Source organism: Alligator mississippiensis, chromosome 10 (assembly GCF_030867095.1).
Source record: "Alligator mississippiensis isolate rAllMis1 chromosome 10, rAllMis1, whole genome shotgun sequence".
NCBI lineage: Eukaryota > Metazoa > Chordata > Crocodylia > Alligatoridae > Alligator > Alligator mississippiensis.
This window is the reverse complement of record NC_081833.1, coordinates 18,953,702-18,959,707: the sequence shown is the minus strand read 5'-3', so window position 1 is coordinate 18,959,707 and position 6,006 is coordinate 18,953,702.

Below are 6,006 nucleotides of genomic sequence, written 5' to 3'. Positions count from 1 at the left end.
GTACCCAGGTAAGTGACAGGGGCCAAGGCAGGCTTAGGAATAGGGGCAGCATGTGCATCTACAGGCCTCAAATGCCTCTACACAAATGCTTGAAGCATGGGGAATAAGCAGGAGGAACTCGCCCTCCTGCTAGCTAGCAAAAACCCAGACCTAGTGGGGCTCATGGAAACCTGGTGGGATTCTACCCACAACTGGGTAGTGGATATCGAGGGTTACAGGCTGTACAGGCGAGACAGAGCAGGGAAAAAAGTAGAGGGGAGGTGTGTAGCACTCTACATCAAAGAGCAGTACACATGCTCGATGATCAGGATGGGGTCAGAGGAGGGGCAAACCGAGGCACTCTGGGTAAGAATGCAAGGGGGTCGTGGGGAAAGGGACTTGATAGTGGGCGTCTACTACAGACCGCCTCACCAGGGGGATGAGGTGCACCTGGAATTCTCAGGTCAGCTCATGAAGGCTGTAAAGTCGAGGGACGTGGTCATCATGGGTGACCTAAACTACCCAGACACCTGCTGGGAGGAGCAGTCAGCCAGGTCTGACCACTCCCATAGGTTCCTAGCTGAGTTACAGGACCTCCACCTAAACCAGGAGGTGCATAGTTCCACCAAGGGAAATGCCTTGCTGGACTTGGTCCTTGCCACAAGTGACAACCTGGTGAGGGGTATGTGGGTACTCGACCACCTGGGCGACAGTGATCATCGCCTGCTGGAATTTACTATCCAGTGCAGGGTGGTGAAAGCAAGCAGTAAGGCAAAAGACCTAGCCCGCACTCCCAGTGCCTTCTACCGCCCATCCGGAGCACAGGCCAGCCCAGCCTGCCCCATGCAGATCAGGGAGCACACACCCACTCCCATGCCCTCCCGTACCGGTGGTGAGAGCTGCTGGAGGAGCCACCAGAAGAACAGCTTCCAGACCAGTGTTACACAGCAGCACATAGTGGCAGGAGCCCCGCTTCTTGAGTCCTGCACTCCCCTGCCCTGGCTGAGCTGCTTGTTCCAGCCCCAATCCCTCCCTTACTGTTGGGGTGTTGATCTGCTCCCCCCCCATGCTCCTTCCCTTCCCCCTCCGCCCACCACAACAGACTTACCAGCTGGAGGCAGCTGTGTTCAACATGGTGAGGACTGCTGCCTGTTTAGCCTATGGCCGAACCTTTGAATTGGCACCAAATCTTCAAATCCAATTCTCCCGAATTGAATCGGGACAGCGACTCGAATCACTGTCCCTCCAAATCAGCCAAATCCAAATCAAATACTTGCCACTTTGCACAGGCCTAATGTCCAGCTAACCAAATTGTATAAGCTGTAGAAAGAAACTCAGGAAAAATCACACAAATTAACCACTCAAGTGAAGGACTTTCTAGAACAGTCTTAAAATACACTTTCTTGTACTGGTATTTTGAGGAATTATGACTATATTTTGCATAAGAAAATGTTTTTAATAAAAACAGGGACTAAATTAAATATGGATCTTAGTTGTAATGCTTACTGTGCCACCAGCGTTTTATCTATTTTAACTGGTTGGAAGACCATTACTAGCAAAGATTAATAGTATTCTTTTTACATGCTTTTTAGGTGATGCTGTCTCTAGTTTCTTTCAAGGCAGAGGGGTTAACCAGTGGAATGATTCTTTGTTCTGCTCATGGAGGCATAGTGTTTTCTTTTCCTATACATGCCACTAGAGGGTATTGCACAGTATTGCAAATAACTGGGCCTTCAGGCCAATTCTTGGATTACATAAGGGAGTTCAAGGTAGGGCAATTGGTATACTGTTCTTCTTAAGCAAGCCAGAGAAACAGATGGTAAAAACGTTTTGCTTTTTAATTTCTTCCTGTTCCTGCATTACCTTCCTTGTGTTGGAGTTTTGACATTTAGATGTTAGCCAGTGCCTGAGATTTTTTTGTTTAAATAAACATTGGATACTGTGATGGTATTATTTAATGCTGAGGACTGATGGCATGTCTCAGAGCATCCAAGATAAAGTTCCTACCCCAGGCCTTTGCTTTCTCGGGGAAATAAAATTTAGAGCTCAAATGTTTCCCTAGAAGCACTGCAAATGCATTAACAAGTGTTGCATTCAGCCACAGTTTTAATTGATGGTATGACACAATACTGCTAGGTTACTCTGAAAATGTCTGTTCTAAAGAAAATGGTTATACATTTTCTTTAGGCAAAAACATACACGACTATGGCCCCAAACAATTCCTTTTTAAGATATGAACAGTATGTTCTAAAGTCATGGTGTGTGACTCATCTATCTGCACATTTGCTTTAGTAAGTAACACAGAACTTTAATGTACTTTCAACCAAGCTGGTTAGGAATGGCTCACATCAGTTATAAGTGGATCTTTTCAAATGCATGTGTTTCATAATAAAATGTCTTAGCTTTAAGCTGGAAACACATATTACATGCAATGGTAAGCCCTTTGTAGTTCTTGTTTACTGGGGAAAAAAAGCATCCTTTCCAGAAATAAATTGCAGGAAATGGTACAGGTTGATGTGTTCAGTAATCACTGATGGTATGATCTCTAAGGAGAGACATTTTTTGAGGGCCTTGCCTTTACAAGCTCAAATAAGACTTGCACTTTCTGAAAGAAAAGCATGCCCTAGTAAAGGTTCTATTTGTTTTAACCCAGTTTTCAGTTATTTTAATTCCTATGATTTCCTGAATATGTCAGCCTTGTGTTTTTACTTTTCAGGGAGTTCTGGGTGACAATGGCATAGTACAAACGTTTCTAGAAATCGGAAAACAAACCTGTGGAAGAGCTTAAATGTTCAGACCAATAAAGTATAAGTATTTTATTCTGGTCAGATCAAGTAATTAAACACTGAAAAGTTCATCTTACTGATATATTGGGAAGGTCAATAATTGAGTTTATTCAATTGTTTATCTAATTTCCTGTAATGTTGTCCCCAGAACAGTAATGATGTTCAATATGCAGAAGTCTCATCATTGAACCCATATATTCTTTTCTACTTATTTACTAAGGACATCTCAAAATGTCAGGAAATCCACTTCTGCTGCAATAACTGTAATGACAGCAAGAACATAAAGTCAGGCTTCAAGCTCTAAATGCTAAGGACAGGGCTTCACTTACCCCTAACTGCAGAGTGAAAATACAGAATTAGAGAGGTGATTGTTCCTATGCATTTACAATCCTGACACACAGCTCCATTTAGCACAAAGCACCTTTTAAACCCTTAGAAAATGTTACAGTTAAGAGAGCCCAAACCCAGGGTGTGCTACAATGTGCTTTCCTCAAAATGGAGGCAGTGGATTTAGAACAGGGATGATATAAAAGTAATAGTTTGAGATGGGAAAGAAGGGAGTCACTGAAGAGAGATTTGAAGGGGGCAGAACTGGGTATTGCTGTTGAAAAAAGGAAGACAATCTGGTTCAGATGCAGGAAATGGTATGACAGAATGCTTCAAGCCCAGAGTTGGATGAAAAGTATGAAGGCAGCAGTGAAGCGAGTGAAAAAAGCACAGATGTGGGTAAGAACCAGATCATATCTTGAAGGTGAGGATAAGGAGGTCAAACCTAATGCAGGAAGAGGAAGCCAATGACAAGGTTCAAGAAGTGAAGAGATGACTTAGTAAAAGCATTTTTAAAGATTGTGAGAAAAGCATGGTGCATACAGTAGTTGGGACCCTTGATATTACACAAGCTAAACTGCTTCTATGAAAACAATCTTTTCAGATTTCCTCATTCTATTTGCATTGCTATAACAAAAAGGTACTTGACATTTCTAAACTGTCTTTTAAATCAGAGAGGTACCAAGCCCACAGCCCACTGGTATTTGTACTGAAAGTATTGCCATAACCATCAGGGTGCAAAGGTCCAATGTTAAGATTCCCTATTATGTTCAAGTATGCAACATAACATTATACAGTACTTTGGCTGAAGCCATAGCTGTTTAACACAGTTTGCAGCCTGCTGTTTGGATTTTTGCTGGATTTGCACAAATTTTAGTGAACTTGTTTACTGAACTTTTTCAGGGTTTCACATTTGGAAGAGAAAAATGCTTATTTCTGCCTCCGCTTTTGTTCCAGAACTGCTTCTCCTGCCATTTCCCTTTTCCAAAACAACCCATCACCAAAAAATCCAACTTTCAAAATTGGTTTATCCGTTTTCATCATCTTTATTTTCAATCAAAGGATTTTGAATGTTCACTACCAAAACAAAATAAAGAATTCCATCCTCTCCTGTCCTGTTGTCACTCCCAGCTCACCGGTTATGTGATTGTCAGCAAGTCATGACTGGGTCTAGTTTAAACCAGGATCTAATTCAGCTACAGCTGTTTAACTAGAAACAGGAATTACTTCACAGAAGTCCAGCAGCCTGTGTGTATGCAGGAAGTAAAAAATGCAGGTTTGCAGTAGTCCCTTCTGGACTAGAATTTTTGGATCCTTCTCTGTCTAAGAGATGATGTTCTTTCATTCTCACTCAAGAAAGCAAGGTAGGAAGTAGTTCAGTTCCATACAGCACAAAATTCCAGATTGGTTCCCACGCTACCTATCCAGAGCAAAGATATTACAACTAGACCAACATATGTTTTCTAATAAAATATTGCTTACTCTTGACATTTTAGTTGCTTTACTAACTAAAGAGAGTCCAGACAAAACTGGAATAGAATCTTGAACTAGCTTATCACATCCCTTTGCTATGATCTGGTTTATTAGAAAGTGAAAGATGAATTAGTAAGAAATTAACACTAACTTCTTCACTGTTGTTTTTTAACTGTCCCTGATTCTGCCACTTAATCACTGTAGCCTTAGACATATCCACTCTCTCTACCTCAAGTTTTCCCTTTGGTAAAACCGAGATTATAATACTTGCCTACTTCAGTGATGAGGTTTAATTTCATAATGCTTGTAATAGAGTTGTGTGTATAATGCTTTTTATCAAGTATTTTAGAAGCACTAATACAGCAACAATGCTTTTAACTAAAATATTATAAAGTGAAAATGCTTTCTCAAGTTTCCTATTTCAGCCATAATTACACTGAGACATGACTGAAGCCCATGTTTCAATTGGTGAAAGGCAATTTTATGAATTTCACAATCTAATCAACTAGAGTTGTGAACTCTTAATAGGAGTTGAACCCAAGGCAAAATTATTAGGCATCTTTTCCAAGAGAGCTATGGCATAGATATGAAGCTGTAATGATATGAAGCTGTAATTGGTATTCTTCACACCTGGGCCTAATCAATGTAGTTAGTACATATTACTGTAGGCTGTTACAGATGTCATTTTCCTCCTGCGAGATGACTGTATTTTAGTGGTTGACACGGTGATACCTGTACATGTAAAATTAGGGGGGGGGTCTTTGGGAGCCTTTTATACCAAGGCTGGTATGGATACTCTAGTTGAAATGAGGTTCTGGATTTGATGCAATTTCCACCTTACATGAATTAGACAGTTATGAAAGTTTCAGTAATAAGATTTGGATTCCTGCTGGACTATTTATGAGTTAACAGTTATACTGTAAGTAACTAGCATAATTTTACCTAATTTTGCCAGAAAAATTGTGACCCCTGCTATCAGCGTGGCTGTTGTGTGCAGCTGTTTCTTGGATAATTTAAGGTTTTAAAAATAAGTTCCTGTTTTGTTAAGTTTTTCTTTGTTAGGCCCATGTTAAAGTGCTATAAAATTACAGCCCCTATTTTCCAACTTACAATATTTAGGCTTTACACCAGTTGCCATAGAAAGAGCAAAATACGTTGGGAAACTTGCCAAACATAGGAGCACAATCAGCAGCAACAGGGTACAAGGGAAAGAAAGATGCGGTATTCAAGCTGGAACGAACCCTGAACAGGGTCCAATTAGTAACGAAAGGTTATTTGTCTTCAGTCCAGTTCTTAATGCGAAGAGCCGTTTGACATTTCAGTGCCGTGTTTCTTTGCGGCCAGGGCGCCAACCCCACAAGTTGAAGGAAACGTGAGTCGGACTCCAGAAAAATCACTACACAGCCCCCAAATTCAGGGTGGGCTTCCTGGTCTGGCGGTT